General features: G+C 37.2%; 1 protein-coding gene across 1 annotated transcript in view; it reads right to left on the bottom strand.

Annotated features, from left to right (window-relative positions):
- The window catches only part of DSCAM (DS cell adhesion molecule), a 3,720,739-nt gene that overhangs the window by 2,141,102 nt on the left and 1,559,318 nt on the right, over positions 1-20,319 (bottom strand). The gene's annotated exons all lie outside the window — the stretch shown is intronic.

Genomic DNA, 20,319 nt, shown 5'->3' with positions numbered 1-20,319 from the left:
CACTGTGTATCAGCCTACGCATCAGTCTGCACAGCATTTTAAGAGCACATATTTCATAAACAAATGACATCTGTAACACATAATTATTCCTTCTGTTTATAAAAAACAATAAACATGTATTACTACCCTGGGGAATAGTACAACATTTGCTAAAATGTACCCACTGCCCTTTGAAACTCAATATTTAAAAGGATAGATTTTTCCTTTATTGAGAAATAATCCATTATGTTTCTTTTCTGAACATCGTTCAGCACCCTGCTAGGCAGCAAAAGTTGAAAATGCATTTACAATGTATGCTTGTTCTATAGCATGCTGAATAAGGAGCACATTCATTAAAACTGACAGTCTGTCATCTATGTCAAAGGTATAGCAGCTAGCATTCTGTGTACTTCAAAAAATGTTTAGAACTGAACTAGCATGGGGAACGATGCACGTTTATTGCACTGTTGATCTTTAGAAGTGTTCTATTCTCCAGACACACATAATTTAATCACATTCACTTGCAGCAAAGAAATGTAATTTTGTCTGACTTGCCTAGTTAACATGCTAAATAAAGACTCTTTAGGCAGCGCCTTTTGGAAAGGAAAAAAAAAACACTTTTTATAGTGATGTATTAGGCGAGCACAGTGAGATGTGACTTTTAATATTGACATACATGCTGTGCATCTTATAAACTGCTCGGAAATATATAATTCTTGTCATGTATGCCACTGCTGTTTGATTTTCTTTAATGCTTGCTGAACTAGTGTGTTTATTTGCCGTATTGTGTATATAGCTAATGTAATTTAAATAAAGCTCATACTTCACAAGATCCTTTGGAAATCTTGTGGAAAGAGATCAGATGGCAAAACATTCATGTAGCAATGAGAGAGAAAAAGAAAGCTTGTTCATAATGTGCTCTGCGCACTACAACTCTGTGAGGAAAATGGACAACATACTATGAGTGTGTGTGTAATAATGATGGGAAGGAAAAATACGTGCTAAGGATGCTATCTAGATGGTATTCCAGAAAATGGCACAAGGAATATGTAAAAGAAAGTTGTAGGCCTACGTTTTCTCATAATACAATGACAGTCAAAGGCAAAAATGAAACTGAGATACAGTGGATCTGCTATGTATTACTTCAGATCATGAGGAAAATGTGATTAATGTTATAAAGAATTGCGGCAAAGAAAAGAAAAGAAAGACCCCTTCTGGATTATAAGCAAGCTTGGTGAAGTAACAGTAAGGCTCACGTGTGCCCTATAAACTTCAGAGCTACTTTATTTGGAGGCTTGTACCTACTGTTTGCAAAGACTTCATTTGTACACTTGTCTTAGATAAGCATCAGACAAAGAGAATTCTAGAAAAACATACAGAAGTAAAATATAACATAAGAAAACCCTTGCAAGCACTACAGAGACCTCCATCCATGCCTGCTACCATGCCAAGATGGTGGTTACCCATTAGTATTGCTGAAGCCAGACATAGGGTGTAATTATTACATGGAGTTATCCTTTGAGCTCACCTCCTAGAAGATGAAGAGAAGGGACCATCCTTTTAGCTCACCTCTTATAAGATGAAGAGATGGAACCAGTACATCCTAACTGATTTGTGGACAGAAACAACATGAAATCAGACAACTTCTTCTATAAAGAAACTGCCTTTGGGGATATGGAGTGTCATCCCACATCACATGCTGTGAATTACCTTGAGCTGGAGAAAAGAAGGAAAAGTTTTAGTTGAATAGTCATATTAATATCTGTGCATACTATGAGTTCTGGAAAAAAAGTCCTTTTTTAATTTTTATTCTCTCCCTGTAATCCTGGATTTGCTTTATATGAGAAGTCCTGTGCAGATGTGGAGGTGCACAGATGTCCCTGGTAAGGCCTTGCACATTGATGAATGAGTTGCCTTAGTGTTGCTGTCACAGAGATAGAAACGGTAACACTTGGTGCTTATGTGCCAAAGAATGCACAGACTATTTACCTTGTTTGAAAAGCTGATCCATGTGTTCAAAATAATGTTACTCAGTGACTCTTTAGTCTTGTTGGAAGACCTTAACACTCATATGGATAATATAAGATTCACCTGTGTGGGGGATGATTTGGAGGAATAATTATACAGCTGTGAACCAAACTGTAGGTTCTTACTGAGTTTTGTGCAAGTCATAGATTTTCCATAACAAACATTATATTTGCATCAAGCTTGTAAGTGTACTTGTATTAGACCACCTTTGATTCAAAGTTGACAGTAAATTTTCCTGTCATGTTATTGCATTTAAGGTCTTGGCCTTTGTTTACATAGGTGAAGAAAGGGGGAAAAATGTCAACTAATCAACAGTTGGAGAGTTAGATTTGCCACCAGAAGGGGCATCAACTGGATAGACTTAGGATAACTGAGTGATAGGAAAAGGACTGTTGAGAGCATCTGGGAAAGATGGTTATGTAAAATTAGTCTACGCCTACCTCCAAGAATTTATCAACAGTTTTCTGAGTGAGGAAGAAAACAGTGGTTGTGAATTAACAGTTTTCAACAATTCAGTTGTTGAGGCAGCAGTAAGCAGTTCTTACTCCAGGGTGATTACTGTGTATAACAATGCTAAGCAAAGGACTGGCTGATAAATACTGGTGGGTTGGGAAAATCTCAAGATGAAAAAAAAATCATCTTCCTTGACAATTTTTGTGTAAGACTTTTCTCATTCAAATGGAAAGCAGAGGACCATAGTTATAACAGCTGCCAAAAAAATGAGTTTGGGAGGAATTAGGATAAGCCTTGGAGAAAGGCTGTTAGGTAGCTTTACCAGACCATCTGATACATCATGTGGGAAAGGCATGACCTCACTCAAGTTCATGGTAAACAACCGTGGGATGGAGCTGAATATTACTGGAGAATGTCCAGAGAAGTAAAGATTAGGAACATTATGGTGATCTGCTTGGAATGGTGGACCTGTCCTATTTGAAGAGACGATGCCTGCATCTCTAGAAAGTTGTGATCTGTAAATGTATCTAGAATCACCACAGTGCCCAAAAAGCCAAAAGCATGTAAAGGTAAGCCCAAACATAATGATAAGATTTGGCCAGAGATAGTGAAAATATTGGTTGAGGTTGAAGTAATTTCACCAACACAATTCTTTGATGCTGCATGAAATGTGGAGGCAGTATCTTTAGACTGGGAAACTGAGGTGTTTCTACACATACATATTAAAGAGAACCACAGGTTGGCTTCTTATCTACAGGGGTAATCAGATTCCTTAGCCACAAAAGAAACCACATCCTAAAAATGCTTACAAAGAGACTGCAGCAAACATCTGAATTTCAGATTTTGAAATAACAAAGTACATTCTGCACATGCTGTGGAACAGTGAACCAGCCAATTAATGTCTCATAGCTGCAAGAGAGGTCACATGAATTTGTGAATGCAGTCAACAGTTGTTTATGGACTTTAAGAAGGCCTATAATCTTTTCTGTGGCATTTGTTTTAGTAGGCTTTGTGGGATTATATATTAGCAGTATTGCTGATGCATGGAGTCTAATATTTGTATTAGTGCAAAGAGTTGCTTCTACATTCTTAGCATCATGTCAGACCAAACCAGTCTCTATTTTAGAGCAGTGTTCCTATTTTCACACCTGATTCAGGCTGTCCCTTTCTTGAGCTATGTCCGTATTTTCAGGCTTGACCCCTTCACACAATTTTTTAAGTCCCTCTAATAACATGTGATTTTGAAGCTGTCTAGTACACAAAAAATCACACTATATAACCAACATACTAATGACAACAATATGTTAAGGAAAGAGGACACACATCTTACAAGTCCCCTTTTCTGAAGCAAAAATAAATTAGCTCTTGTGGTAGGATTTTGTGATACAGTTCATTACGTTATACAGATGTAACACTGGCTCTTTGAAAATGTGCTTACATTTTTCTCGCTCTGTTTTTTAAGCATGTTTCTGAGTAGTGTCCTACATTTCTATTGGAAGCAGGAAGAGTTATGTGCTATTTGGTATTCAAATTCTATGCAAATTTGATGTCTCGATTTTTAGCTGGATGTTGCTATTTTTTAAAGGCCATTGTTCCTGGTTTCAATGTCTGCTGCTTGAGAGGTATGTGGCAGACTCATTCAAGGTGGGTGTCCATCTCCACCATGGATGAGTGTTATTGCCGCTCGTTTTCTTCATTCTAAAGAGAAAAATAACAAGCTGTAACTGAGGTTGTGAGAGGGATCAGCTTGCATGACTATAGTAAGAATATCTGCTATTTGAAAATGATATTGTCTATTTATTTTTACTCGTCTGGCTCGCCTCCATGCACAAAGTGATTTCTGATGAGTGCATGTTGCCTGGGAAAGGAATGGCATCTTCATGTTTGACTTATTGCACTCTGCAAGGAGAGAGTCGTTGTTCTGCTGAGGTAGGAGGGGTGGGCATTCCCTTAATGAAAAAGTATGATTATCTGGGGGTCTTCTCTATGAGGAATGATAAAGGGCAATATGAAACGAACAGACAGACAGAGACACAGCAGCTTCTGTCTTGCTGACAACAAGTTGAGCTGCAGTAGTAAATCAGGAGCTGAGTTTATTAATAGATTCTTAGCTTATTTGCTCTCCCTCACCTGCAGTTAATGACCACAATAACAAGGCTATGTCTGCAAGTAATGCAAGTGAAATTTCTTTACGAGGCAACTAAGTTTACTCTGTGAGAATATGTGCAGCTCAGTCATCTGTAAAACTCTTGACTAAGACATACTGAATGGAAGGAGCAAACAAATGTGGTTCAGCCATGAACATTTTTGGCTGAAAAAATTTGATTGAAAAGCACTTTGACTGAAATTTCACTAGACCAAATTCCCATTTGACTAAACACTCATTTCACTGAATCACAAATCATCTAAAACATCCTACATGACACAGTATACCATAAAACAGTTTTTGCAAGGGGGGCAAGCCCCCTGCTTTCCCCAAGTGGGGGGGGTGTCAATCCCCACACCCCCTTAATTATATATACTAACTCCATAGATGTACAACCATAGATAAAAGAAAAAAAACGCAATGCATGGTGAATCAGCACTGGTGGATAAACACAAACATCTATTTATTTGGGGTGGGGTGTCATGACAGGGAGAACCGCCAGTCTACACATAATCTTTTATACTCATTTCCATATAAAATGATATCCTCAGAAATGACATCATGACATATTGAATATACATTTTTTGTCATTTGTGATTTACTGAAATTAATATTCGGTCAGATGGGAATTCGGACAAGTAAAGCTTCAGTCAAATTGCTTTTCAGTCAACTTTTCAGCCATGTGAGTTTCAGTTTACTGTGCTTCAATGATATGATATTCACCTTATATATATATATATATATATATATATATATATATATATATATATATATATATATATATATATATATACACATACATGCATACATATTCAGGGTCTATATTATATTATTGCACACTTACAAAAGCAAATGATTATTAATCGACCCCATGTACGTGAAAGCTTACAACGTCAAAACCTCAGAACAGTGATTTTTTTCCAAGGGAAAAAAATTGCTGTCCCAAAATAAAACTTTAAAACATTACATAATGTGGCGGGCTTTGCCCCCCCCCCCCCACTTAAATATACCAACTCCGAGATTGCACTACAGTGGGGAATAGGGAATATTCCCTTATCCCCACTGTAATCCAATCTCAGCAAAAGCCATTCTCCGCTGATTCCCCCTATTTTTTATCAAACATTCCCAAAAGTGCTTATCACCGAAAAAGCACTTTTGCAAATGTATGATCGGCAGTTTCACTTTCAGTGAAATAGCTGTTTGTGCATAAGTATGGATCCCATGTGTATATATATATATATATATATATATATATATATATATATATATATATATATATATATATATACACAGACACACACACACAAAGAGGGAGAGATAATTATAATCAGCTCTCTGACCATAACCAGTTTATCTGTTTGAGAAATTGATGCAAACAAACTCAGTTTGAGAGAGAAGCTCAAAAGGTGAATCTTGTAATCCATGTTGAGAACATATAATAGAAATTAATTTAAAGAAAAAAAAACAGCTTACACCTTCACTCTTTCTCTCTCTCACCCCACATGGGCCTGTGGTGGGGTTCCTTAAACTCATAACCACAGAACAGGAAGTTCCATTTCAGGAGTGCAGGTTTTTGATGTTCTTCCCTTAGCATTTCTGCATGCCCATGTCATACATGGTGTACTTCTGGAAATTCCCAAAGCATAAGAAACTCTCTTGCTTCCTTTCATATACACCACCATCAAGTTGCAGGGCCTGGCCAGCCACAATCTCTTACCTTCTTGGGTCTAACATACCACCTGCTGAACATCCATGTCTTTTTACCATCTTGGATGTAAGGTATCACTTGTTCCAAGTTCTAACTAGTTTGCAGTCCACAACACCAATTTTTTCTGCTCTCTTCATCATTTCCCAAGCCTACTTCCATCTTCTTACCAACTTCCTCCTGGATTGCCAGAGTCAATATATATTTGCTCAAAGATGCCCTTAGCTCTTTAGTGGTACAGAGCCCTGAATGTGACACAAATGACCCATGATTGAACAGTGTCTCAGACGATAGGCATTGGGGGAGTCTGAGTGAGGGGCTCCTACCAGTATGCTCATCCTAAGTGGGAGTGCGAGGAAGGTTCTTGATGGATGACTGCTTCCATTCAAATGGAGGCATGTATGATGCTAATGGTAAAAAGACCTTAGTAATACCATGCCGGCAATGGCAACATATGGCAGTCAAAAATAATGGAGGAGGGGCAACAATGACCAAAATCATGGACAAATTTTAAATGCTGGTCTTACAAACTTAGAAAGTTGACAGAATAACAGGTTTTGCACTTCATTTCGTTTTCTGAAGGACATGAAAGTCTGAAGCTTAAATGTCTGACATTATTTTGTAAATTCACTCCTCAATCACTTACCAGAAAGCCCCATATTTAAGGAGGAAAAGATCAAAACTATGAAGCAAAACCTGGACATTCTGTTAAAAGCTTTATACTTTTGATGTACCTACCTTTTCCATCATTTTAGCAAAAATGGTTCTGTTGTCTTTCTCCTGTTGAAGTCACTTTGGGTTTCCTTTCCTTACAACCTTCTGCAGGTCAGAGAAACTGACCAACACAATGTATTAATCATAACATGGCATCCCCATCAACGTTATGATGCGGAACCATAAAATGAGCCTTTTCAATCTTCTCTGCTTACCCTTCCAAACATCTCATACAGTTCCAAAAGCAAGTTAACGAGTTTCTTTACAGAACTTTTGTTGGTTGTGTAATTCCTTGATAGAATCACTTAGGTGGGCTAATTCAACCTAAGTAAATCTAATTTAGACATTGTCAAGACTAATTCTCCTTCCATGACTACATTTGCTCTTAACAAAAGTGAGATAAGAAAATATAATAAACACTGCCTATGCAGCTTAGAAAAAGGTACTTAACCCATTGCCTGCAAAGGACCTCTAAAAGTTACCTTCTAATTTCCAGTCTTTGAATCATGAATTATTTGAAAAATGAAGTTATTAGCTGAGTAAAAACAATTGTTCATATTTCTGGAACTACAATTGTTACTATGTAAATATAAATAGCAGACCTGAGCAGCACAAACCTATACCTATTGTACATGTATTGAAGCAGGTCTTTATGTCACAGTGGCTAGGTATAACAGGCCTACACAGTGCTTGTCCAGTGAGATGGTATATCTTGCAAGCTATGACACAAGTAAGGCATTTTATGCAGAAAAAACGAAGAGGAAACATAATCATATAATTCACAAATGCCTGTAAAATGTAGAGAGAAAAAAAAAAAGAAAATGAGCTCTATAGACAGGGTCTGCTCTGTTTCACTTTAGAAAATGTTAACTTTTTTATTCTTTATAGTGTGGTTATGGCAGTAAGAAAGCTTACCTATGGGCATTCACTGAACTGGTGGTCAAGCGTTTTACATGTGAAAATTTAATGCTGATGTGATTGGTTTGTTGTTATATAAATTGATTGTTTTGCATGAATTATTTATTCTGAAGAAGTCCATTGTTCTTTGCTGGATTAAAGTGCTTAATGTAATAAACATTTATTGATATTCGCTGTTTTGGGTGTTTTTTTAGTTTTAATGCTGAGGTGATTTTCATCACAATGCATTACTCTGTGTGGGATGGGGGTGTGCTTTGTTGGGGAGCTTATGCTATTCTTCACTGTGGTGCGACTGTGCAGTTGGTATAAATAACTTTAGTAGCGAATGCAGAAAAAAGATTTTTATTGTGTGTTTTAGGTTTTCTGGCTCACTGGTTTCAATATCAAATTTTTAATAAATGGTGAGATAAAAAAGGATCATCAATGGTTAGTGGGTAAACGTAGTGAGAGCATTTTTTGAGAAACATGAACTGGATTGGTGAAAGATGACGTCTCAGTAGCATCTGGTTTAAATGGAATCATGACAGTAATAAATGTTTTTCTGATCGAAGCTCAGCATAAGAAATAATAGTGTCACCCAAACAGTTCTCTTATGGTTATGTGTTTTTATGTGATACGTTTATATGTTTTTGAATGTTCATTTTACAGGCTGTCGAGTCACTTGATAGATGTAATACTTGCTCACGTGATGATACATGTAATACTTGCTCACGTGATGACAGTATGTTGTATAACTACAGATGATTATTATTTTCTTTTGAAAAAAGTCTTTGTGGAAGACAAAATGTCTTAAGCTGTTTAAAAGTTCTGGCAATTGGCAAAGAGGGTTAAGGCTCTTAGCTGCCTAATGTGGGACCTTGAGCAATTCACTTAACCAAACAGTGCTTCAAGATAACATTGTTTCTCAATGGCCCCCTGGAGTGCAAGCTTTTGTAACTACCTTTGAATTTGCATGGCTATTTTTTTTCTTTGTTTCTTTTTTTGGCTTTTATCTGTTTTATTTTAAGTGGCATGTTCCTGTTCTTCAGCTAGATACACTGAGTTGGGGGAGATTGTGATGTCTTAGCAAAGAGTGCAAAAATGGTTTTGTTCAGTTAGTTATAGTCAGGAAAGGCCCTAGGTCAACTGGTGCCCTAGGCAAAAGGGCTCTACAGCACCCCCCATCACTACCTGGTGCCCCCATCCTGGTCTACCTACACCAAATAAATACTGGAAAAAGCGCCCCTGCTAGACCAGCGCCCTATTTGGCCGCCTAGTTGGCCTATGCCTAAGGCCGGCTATGGTTATAGTAACTATAATAGAACTTCAAATTTCAGAGAGGATGGGGTTATTTTTTTCTTTGGAGGGGGAGATATTTTTAAGGTAATAAGTTTCTTTTACTGTGACTCAGAATTTTTGAGTTGCCTCAGGTTCAAAGTTTGTACATTGCTGGTGTAGTTTATATTTGCACAGATGGTTTCAGTTCTGTTCTGTTAATCCTTTTTAGATTTTAGCACATCTTTATTCTGAGTTACGTAGATCAGTATCCTTTTATTATTTCTATGACGTCTTGCCTCTTACAACTAGGGTATTAAAATCTAAACATAATTTGATTATGTGGCTTTATTTTGTCCTTTATTTTTATTTACTTATTTGTTTGTTTACTTTTGTTCATTTTCTTCTTTGGTTCATTGCAAAGAGGCCTATACAACTTCTATGTATTTACCTAATATTAAACTGATGCTTTTAAGGGCCAGAGTCAAGAGTATTGTAGTGCAGTTAGTAAATGTCTGGCAGCAATGTTTATGGTAAAATATTATGCTTCTGAACCCTATAACTGAGAAGTATATGCCACTAAAATGCTTTCATTGCAGTTGATACAAACATTTGTGATTGCTAGAGGCAGACAAGAAAAACAATACTTAAGGATATTTTTAACTAAAGATTTGTCTCAGATACTACTACCCCATATGACATCGTATTACTAGAAAAATATATGCTCACATCTCTTTGTGTGTGTGTGTGTGTGTGTGTGTGTGTGTGTGTGTGTGTGTGTGTGTGTGTGTGTGTCTGTGTGTGTGTGTGTCTGTGTGTGTAATGCCAGCTTTTTATTTTGTCTACAGAAGATGTGCATTCCTGGATAGATAGATACTATAAAGATACTACACACACACACACACACACACACACACACACACACACACACACACACACACACACGCATACATATATGTATATAATATATAGAGACAAATATAGATGAAAGCTATACTATAATATATATTTTACATATATATATATATATATATATATATATATATATATATATATATATATATATATATATATATATATATAGTTATATATAATATTTATCTATACACACAGATATAGATATATAGATAAAGATATAGATACACACTCACATATACTCTATATTCAAAGGCCGATAGGTAACTACTGGCTAGACAATCAGTCTGCAGATATAAGCCAATATAATAGCCTGCTTTCAAAAACTTCTTCAAGCATGGCCACACAACATAGAAAAGGGGAGAAGTTGGGGGTGCACTTCCAATTATCTATGTTTCCCTTAAAGGTGGCAAATTTGCAACTCTGCTTGACATGTAGTCAATGTTTGTTCTTGGGTTGATGTTGTATTTATCTCTTTATGAAGATTTAATTTCTTTAACCCAATATTTAAGGAACCTTTTGTTTTGTGAAGGAATAAGAGAACAAAGAGGGTGAGTTGTTTTATGGTCAGAAAGGGTAGGTACAGATCCCCTTGCAGGAGTCTATGAGTGTGAGGTGAGAGAGTCAGCTGCAGGTCTGTTTGATAACTAAACCTGATTTTTTTTAGTTATGAATCTCTGAGGTCTGTCATGAAGAGTGATATGTTTGGACAGATCCATGCCAATATGGGCATTCTATTCAATAATGAGTAAGATGAGACAGGAGTAATGAGGAATGAAGGGTTCTTTGAATATAGAGATGTCTCTGGAAATTACATGGGCCAGATAGGAAGCTTTCTGAACTACTAAAAATACATGCTGGTCAAATGAGCCAGCATTATCATCAAGGGTTTCTACATCTCTTCTGATACTGTCTGACTGGAGGGGTGTGTCACTTACATAGTATGGGAAAATGTTTTATTCATAAAAATGAACTATATTAAATTTTTCACATTTAATGTGAGACCATTGTCCTTACCCCCAGTAGTTAACATGGTCTAATACATGTTAGAGCAATCATGAGTTAGTGGAGATCAATTAACAACATCCAGTTTACTCTTGTCTGCAAACTTAGACAACTGTAGCCCAGGAGTGTTGGCCTGAAGGGCTGAGAAGTCAATTCCAAATGGAAGATGGACCAACACTGAGCCTTGTGGTGAACCACAGGTAACTTTTTCATTCAGAAGTGGCATCTGGAACTCCAGTGTATTCTGTCTGACAACCTGTCTACTATCCACTGCCCAATGTGAAGATTTATATTAACATCCAAAAGGCTGTCAAAAGTGTCTGTAGGGGAAATAGTGTCAAAGGGCCTTATACGGGTCCATTTATGCTGTTGGTTATCCAGTGCTTTGGTGGGTTTTTTTTTTAAGTTGCTAATGAATTTAAAGATGCAGGACCTCCCTTTGACAAAGTAAAATTGACTGATTTTCCAGGGTTAAGAGTATTTCAATGTCCAGATTAGTGAGGTCTCAGATAACACTTTCCATAGCTTTACATATGAGGCAAGTGAGACTTATTGGTATGCAATTACCAGGTCCACGGCTAGGCCACTCTCGTGAAACTAGACTATACTGCCTTTTTTCCAAGAATGTAACCAGTAGAAAGGCATAGGCTAAAGAGGTTAAGTAGGCATTCAGACAGGCCATAATCAAGCAGGCTGGTATATTATCAGAGCCTATGGTTGATGTGTTAATTAAAGGGGGTGGTGGGAACTGTGGAATCTGTAGAATAGCTATAACTGCAGACAAAGTAATATTTGCACAAAATTTGTCAACCAGGATATTAGTGACTTCCTTTGGGTCAGTGTTGGCTGTTTTATTGTTGACTAGGTTGAATATTGCTTGAGTGCTACTTTCTAGTTAAAGAAACATTTATTATAATTTTTGGTTTTAGTAGCTATTGTAAGTTTATATTCAGCTTTGAGCTTTTAATGGTTCCCTTAAAATCAGTGGCTTTAATTACTGGATCTAACAGAGGAGCTTTACAACCAACAGAATTTAGGCCATCAAGTAACTAAAGAAGATTTGCTGAGAAGTCTCTAAATAGAGGTATTTAAAAGCAAAAATATCACCAGAATTGAAGGAAATGGTCACTGAATTATGGTCTGATTTAATAAGGAAGTATGATATACAAGGGGATATGCAAGAAGTGCCCATATTTGTGAGGACAAGATCAAGGGTATTGGGGCCCATCATACATCCATAGAGCAAATATACTAGTTATGTTTTCTTTTTTTCCCAATTTTCTCTAGCAATATATAACACTCCACAATGTTACCTCAAAATAACTGAACCCTGTTGAGGCTTGGATACCTGTCTAATTTGAAACAGGAATTATGGTACTAAATGGTAACAATCTTTTCCAATCTTCTTCAGTTACTGTTCCCATCATGGATTTCAGTCTCTCGCTAAACTAATCATCCACCAGGCCATTTATCTGAAAATGGTTAACAATTTTAACTGCTTGACCTTGAAGCAATAGCACATATGATCAATTATGTCTGACATAGAGTCCCCTAGTCAGTGAGTATTTCCTTAGTTATCCCTACTCTGGAAAACAATAGCATTGACTCCCACACCATAGATTTTGCAATTGCCTTAAATAGCAGAATAGCCTGTGGATACGTACTATAGTTGCATAGTCCAAACTGGCAAAATGTATTGAAATGCATTTTTGGACTGGATTTTATCAATGGCCCAAAAATGCCTATAGCAATGGGTTCAAGTGGTATTTGTACAACAGGAAGTGGAATGAAGGATATTTGAAGCCGGGGTAAGGGGCTGTCTTCTGCCATTCTGAGTATCCATTACAGAACTTCACAACTTCTTTCATTATTCCCAGCTAGTAAACATTGCTAGAACCCTTCCTCTACTCTTGTGCATTCCAAGGTGCCCTCAGTACACAACCATATGCTAATTTCATTACTAGGCCTCTGAAAGATTTTGGCATTGGCACTGGCACTTGATGTGCTTAATCCTCTGTTTTTACTTACTGAGTACAATAAATTGTTGTATTATGTAAGGTGCACGTAGGAAGAAGGACCATTTCTCTGCTTCCCCCACTACAACCCTAGCAATATTTTCTCTTGCTGTACTTAAAGTACCACCTTTCATGTTTCCTTGCTAAAGTTTATCCTGCTTACATGAAGGCCACCCAGCTCTGGACTTTCCTGAGGCTCAACCTGTAATGATATAGAAGGCACTGTCTTCTCTCCTACTAATAAGGGCTCACTTTAAAGACAGCTCATACTGTTATTCTGTCATGTAATTTGATAGCTCTGTCTTAATAAGTTTTTTATGTTTTTTTCCTCAAGAAAACTCATGCATAATACTCTCTTTCATCTGGCTAGTGGCTGAACAGGAATTTTTTAAGGCCCTATTTAGTTTGTCTTGTCATTCTAGGTCATTCTATCCGTGTCTTAGAGTGAGTGAAAACAAATCTCTTACTTTCTTTTTCTTCTCTGTGCTACTTTCTGTCTCTCGACAAAGATTATCTCAAAACAAAATTCATATTCAGTTTTACTTTTCCCTTATTAAAATTGTTGCCAAGAGATCTTATCTCCTTTACTTGAGTTTTTAGTTTTACAATGACACAAATGTGTCGAAAACTCTGACCGGGTACTGCTTCTTTCTTTTTTACTACATTAGTAAAGTCTTCCTATGATTTATTTTTTTCTCAACACCTACCTGGTACTGGAATTCTTTATTTTTGAAGCTTTCTTTTTAAGTTTAACTAAAAAAGTTAGAATTATTTACAACACTTTTGGTCTGCTTTATTTTACTGTGGAAATGCTTTCTTTTTGCTGACTCTGCCCCTGCAGGCTATTCTGCCATATGGGTTTACTAATAAATTACTTGAATGGCTTTTGAAATGTACAGGTTCTTCTTTTTTCTGTATCGTTAGCCAACATTTAGTACCTTTTTTGTTTTCTAACATTATTCTTTGATCTTTTTTTATACATATGTTCTTATGAATGTGTCTGGAAGTTCTTCCCTGTCTTGTTTTTCTTCTTCTTCTTCTTCTTTCAGCTTTTCCTGGTTAGGGGTCGCCACAGCGGATCACCTGTCTGCTCATGATTGGCAGTGGAGTTTTACAGTGTCGAGTTGCCAGCCCGGCACCCAACCTTCCACAGAAGGCACACACATGCACGCACTCACACCTAGGGCCAATTTAGAGTGTCCAATCCACCTACAGCATGTCTTTGGGATGTGGGAGGAAACCGGAGCCCCCGGAGGAAACCCACTGGTTAGGAATTTTGTGCATCCTTAGACATATTCATTTTCTAGCTCTGCTCCATGCACTTACAGCGTGGTCGATGAAAAGAAGTACCTTTCTTCCTTTGCCTCCATAAGATTTTAATGTGGGAAAAATATTTCCCTATTATCATATCAAATGTCAGCTTAGGAATTACAGCAAAAGAATGAACAAACTTCTCAAACATCGGTTGCATTTCTACATGAGTAATGGAATATTGTTCCTACCTGACCAATAGAATACTGTATCCTATCTCTGAATGCAAGAAACTTCAACTGCTTTCATTAAGAACTTTCTTTTGACAAACATATATCTTTATAAACATGAATATAATGCCTGAATCTAACAGTCCCTGCAGCTCCCTGTCATCAGTTAAGACACTGGACTTAATTAACGTTGGTACAATAACTCCACTGTTCCAGCAGACAGTTTGTCACATTCTTTATTCATAACATCTTTTGTCACAGGATTTTCATTGGTTATGGTTTTCATAGGTATAACACTATCACCATTATTATTACAGCATTTAGGTATGTGTCCCCTTTCCCGCCTTTAAAACAGGGTAGATCTTCAATCGATATTTTTTCCATATGTTACCAGAATTTGGCATGTGCTTTACCGTAAGCATAAAAGGCTCAGTTTTAAGCATATTTTTGTTATTTAACAATTTCTCTACTAGTACAAAATATTCAGCATCACTAGGATCACTTTGATACACCCACTTTCATAGCAGGTAATGTGCTTTTAAATTCCTCAATGGTTAGCATTTCCATTATTGTACTTTTAATATGTTGACCCTGCGGCTCTAACCATGACTGAAGTATTTGTCTTAAATTGCACAAAGGACATCTTACCATTTTGTAAGGAGAAAATGTTCAGCTATAATTGTTTTTATCTTATGTTTTAAAGGTAACACCAGCACAGGCTTTGACTTGCCCCCTCCCACACCGCCTTACTCATTTGTGCTAACCCTGTTCTTACTCTTATCCCGTAACCCTAATCCTACATATTAAGGTACGAAAATCACCTTCATTAACAATACCATTATGACATAAAACACCCCATCCACAACACCAATCAAGCCAAATACTAAATCTATCCTCTTACCTAAACCAAACCCAAAACACTCTTACACTGTCTTGCACAAGCTGACAAAAAACAGCTTTTCTGTCAAACATTCTTTTTTTTGCACCTACTTACCTACACTATAGAAACCATGCATTTAACCAAATTGCCTTCAACCAAACATGCCTTTAGTCATTTGTGTTGTCACAGTTTTTGCAATGACACAAACTTGTTGATCATATATGTTGTTTAATCAATAACACTGCAAGCAGCATTGCAACCAGATACATATATATATATATATATATATATATATATATATATATATAAGTCTACTGCTTTTCATCGAATACCACCAGTTACGCGAAAGTGCACTAATTCGAAAGTGCACTTTTGCAAACTCATCTTCTACGAACGGATCGCACCACAGTGGAGCACAGCAGGAAAACATGCTATGTCCTCCACTCTGGTGCGGTAGTTATGGACCTTAGGGTTAGGGCGCGGGTCATGGTAGGGGGATAGCTAGTAGGGACATCCCCTTACCATGACCTGCGCCCTAACCCTAAGGTCTGTGACTACTGCACCACAGTGGAGGATAGCCTGTCCTCCACTGTGGTGTGGTAGTCATGGACCTTAGGGTTAAAGCGCGGGTCATGGTAAGGGGATAGCCCTACTAGCTATCCCCTTACCATGACCCGCGCCCTAAGCCTAAGGTCCGTAACTACTGCACTAAAGTCAGTAGTAGCCTGTTCGCTGAAGAGGGTTTCACGAAAGTGCACTTTCGATTAAGTGCACTTTTGCGTAACCCAGGGTCTACTGTGTGAGTTCTTGTAGTTAGTTTACTTGAGTAGCAGGAGGTTTGGGTGACACAGCCCTCGAGGGGACTTGTCCTCTCGCAAAAACTCAGTTTTTTTTTTTCTTTTTAAAGATGTCAGTTTTTTGAACAGCTTTGTTCAAGCAAATGAATAATGGATTTCAATAAGGGTGCTTTTTATGGTTCATCAGGAACCCACACACACACACACACACACACACACACATATATATATATGTATATATATATATATATATATATATATATATATATATAAAATAAGAGATATTAAAAATGTAAATACTTACAATACAGTTAAAAAAATACATAAAATGACATTAAATTAATAATCAAAATTAAGCAAACATACTACTTCTGTGATCAAGTTACACTAACAAAACAAAATGAATAAAAAAAATCCTAAACCATGCCATCATAGAATGTAGCTTGCCTGAAATGTGGTAGTGTTAGCAGAGTTAGGTGCAGGAGCAAGGTTAGTTTTAGGATACATGCCTCTGTATACCACCTTACTAATGCATGCAAACCCTAACCCTGTCATCACACCAACCATGTACCTCACCTTAGAAAAAAAAAAAACATTTCGAGAACACTGCCACTACACATTATATGCTCAGACACAGACAGATGCACCAACAAGCATGCACAGCATTAAAGTTACCCCCTTACCTTGCACATTTTCTAACCAGCTAACCCTCACACGAACACATTCTCAGCTCTATTACCAACCCACTTACCACTATCTACATTCTGAACTGTCTGCATTCTGAACTGTCTGCATTCTGTACTGTCTGCATTCTGAACTGTCTGCATTCTGTACTGTCTACATTAACTGTCTGGATTCTGTTAGTGCCCTTCCAAGTATCTACATTCTGAACTGTCCATATTCTGGATGGCATATATATATATATATATACACACACACACACACACACACACACACACACACACACACACACACACACACACACACACACACACAATTAAACGCCATTTAAAAAGAAATGTTTTTTTTCCTGTTCTGCTTTTCTTCACAGAATGACAGACATGACTCTGATGAATCAAAACAGTAGAATATATTCAAGCTGTAACCATTTACTTGAATTAAAGGTGGTATCAGCTAGTTTACACATTTGTTGACGACAAATCCCTTTCTTAAATGTTGCTTTGGTATGACTTCCTTCTTTGCTTAACATACCACAGAGCCAGGAATAAATGAGAACAGAAATTGTACACCTTCATTCTAACCTAAAAATATCACATCCATTGACAATACAAATTAATTATGCATAGAGCTACAAAATCAGATGTGTATATTTCACAAATTCTTTTAACAGGCAATCTATAAAATGCAGTGATGGTTCTTAAAATTCAGCAAAGCACAGCTGTGAGCTAAAATAACAATAAAAGTCAATACACTGTTCTCATGAATGGCAAAACCTGTGGTCTGGAAGCCAGAAATTCAATAGTAATGATTGTCTGCACGTATGGTTGGAGGATGATGTGTTCCACTACAACAACTCTGTTGTTGACAGCTTTTATTTTCAATGTGACAGATGCACACAGAAGGCTATGAATAATTAATTGCATCTGGTTGGACAGAGTTATGTCACATGACTACTCAGCCTATTGTGATATATGTGTATAGTCATTATTCAAGATGTATTTTGTAGAAATAATTTCATGATTTTGTCTGTAGTTCTAAAATTCTGATGCAGAGTGGATAGATAATAATTACAGCTTTACAAATTTTATTTTGCTCATAATGTAGGCTACAAATTTATATTAATTCTATAATGTGGCATTTCTGTGGAGTTTGATGTTCCATGTGAATTGTGCATTATATATGCAGCTGCCCATTCACATTATAAACACTTTTACATGCTGTTATGTTTTTAGTAATGCACATACCTCTCAACTGTCCAGATTTTCACAGAATGTCCAGATTTTTGCCTCAAAATTTCAGTCTGTTCCTCTTATAATTGCTGGTTTTCTGGCAAATTACTTGGATAATGTGAGGAATTAAATCATTAAATAATGACATACATTTGATTTTCAGACTTCATATCCTTTAGAAAATGCATTTCAACACAAACCCTGTATTCTAACTAATTTCTAAGTTTATAAGAGCAATATTTTAAATCTGTCCCTATTTCTGGACCTTTGTCCCCCCATTAGGTCAGGCTTTGAACAGATTTCTTGGGCTAAGAGGTTAAGAGGTATGGTAATGCAGTTTAATTGTTATGTCTGTAGTGATATTAGCTATTAGTAAAATGCTATATAGTTTTCGTGACAGTAACTTGCAGGTAAAATTTAAGAAGTACATAAGAGTCTGAGTGAAGTGTTCCAAGCAGCATTGATTATTAGTTGATCTTTAGAAATAGCTGACCCTTTAAATTTCCATGACATAAAATTGTCATTTTATCAAGGATAAACTTATTCTTTTTTTAGAGTACATTTAATAATTCTGCTTTTCACATGCCGTGCAGCTTAAAGGCAACACTTTAGTATCTTGTGTTATTATTGATGGCTAGACTGCAGTATTGTAATATAGCTGCAACAATTTGCTATATTTTTCTAAATAAGTGAAACTATTTTGCTATTTTCAGAGTAGCTTTGTCTCTGTTCCCTTCAATAAACACACCACACCAAATGACATTTGACGGCCTTTATTAAACTTAAACATAACTTTATTGACCATTATTTTAATTTATTAATCACAGCATAAGCATCCATATAGCTGTTAACTACAGCAGCATGACCTCACTTGCCCTGACCAAATAAGCAGAATCCTTACCTCTGGTCACTTATTTTTACCTATCAAGAAGTGTCCCATGCTCACTTTCAGTCCCACTTATTGAATTAAACATCAATCCTCTATTACTAGGGCAGCATGACCTCACTCACCCTAACCAAATAAGCAACATCCTTACCACCAGTCATTTACTTTTACTTATCAAGCAGCATCCAATCATTTACTTTCAGAACCCATAAGTCCGACTTCTGGGCAGGTACAAGCAGAGTCCCACAGGGAATTGTCCTGGGTCCTCTCCTGTTTGGTATCTACTTCTCTGAAGTTCAGGCCAACACCAAGGGACTCTGGTTAACCAAATTCTTGGATGACTGCAAACTGGGAGCTATTATTGATTCTCAAGCTGATGTAGACATCCTACAAAAAGGCCTCACAGACACCATGGTCCTAAGCTCAATGCTAAAAAGTGCATCGTCATCCTCTTTGGGAAAAACACATTGCCCACGGACAACCACATTGACAGTAGCCCTCTCAAATCCCAAAGTGTGATAAGAGATCTGGGAACAAAGGTAGATAGCAACCTCTCCTTCTGCAACCATGTTGCCACAGTAGTCAGGCAGTCCTTCTATGTGGCACACCTCTTTAAAAAAGGCTTCTCAGCCAGGATGAAAGAAGTCATAATCCCCCTCTACTCATCCCTCATTAGACCCTTTATTGAGTAAAATGCCCCATTTGGCATGTACCTCACTAAACACCTACAACAACTGAAGAGGCCACAAACATTCCTCACAAAGAGGATCCTAGGACTCAAACACATGCCCTATACAGACAGACTTAAAAAACTTCAGCTATACTCCATCTCATATCGCCTACTTAGAGGCAATCTCTGCTTGACTAACAAAACCATGTCTGACCCAATGTTGTTAGACATACTTCATCTGAAAAAGTCTCAATCCCTCCACACCACATGCTCCAAAGACCTCAACCTCATCACCACAATAAACAGAACCTGCAGGAGGGATGGGTTCCTAACCCAGAGGCTTCCCATACTCTGAAATAAACTCCCCTTTCATTTCAAGCAGAGCACTTCACTAGCCCTCTTCAAGACAAATCTTGATGAGTGGATGGGTAACAGGAAATTCACCCCGGGGATCACTTCAACAGCCTTGCTCAATAGGGGCACAAGGAACTAACGTCCAGCAACAGAATGACTGGGAATATTCTTACGATAGGCTTGTGTTGGCTTCAGGCCCATTAGCCTAG

Source organism: Protopterus annectens, chromosome 5.part0 (genome assembly GCF_019279795.1).
Source record: "Protopterus annectens isolate FY-2018-M chromosome 5.part0, PAN1.0, whole genome shotgun sequence".
NCBI classification, from domain to species: Eukaryota; Metazoa; Chordata; order Ceratodontiformes; family Protopteridae; genus Protopterus; species Protopterus annectens.
This window is presented reverse-complemented; position numbering and strand designations above follow the sequence as displayed.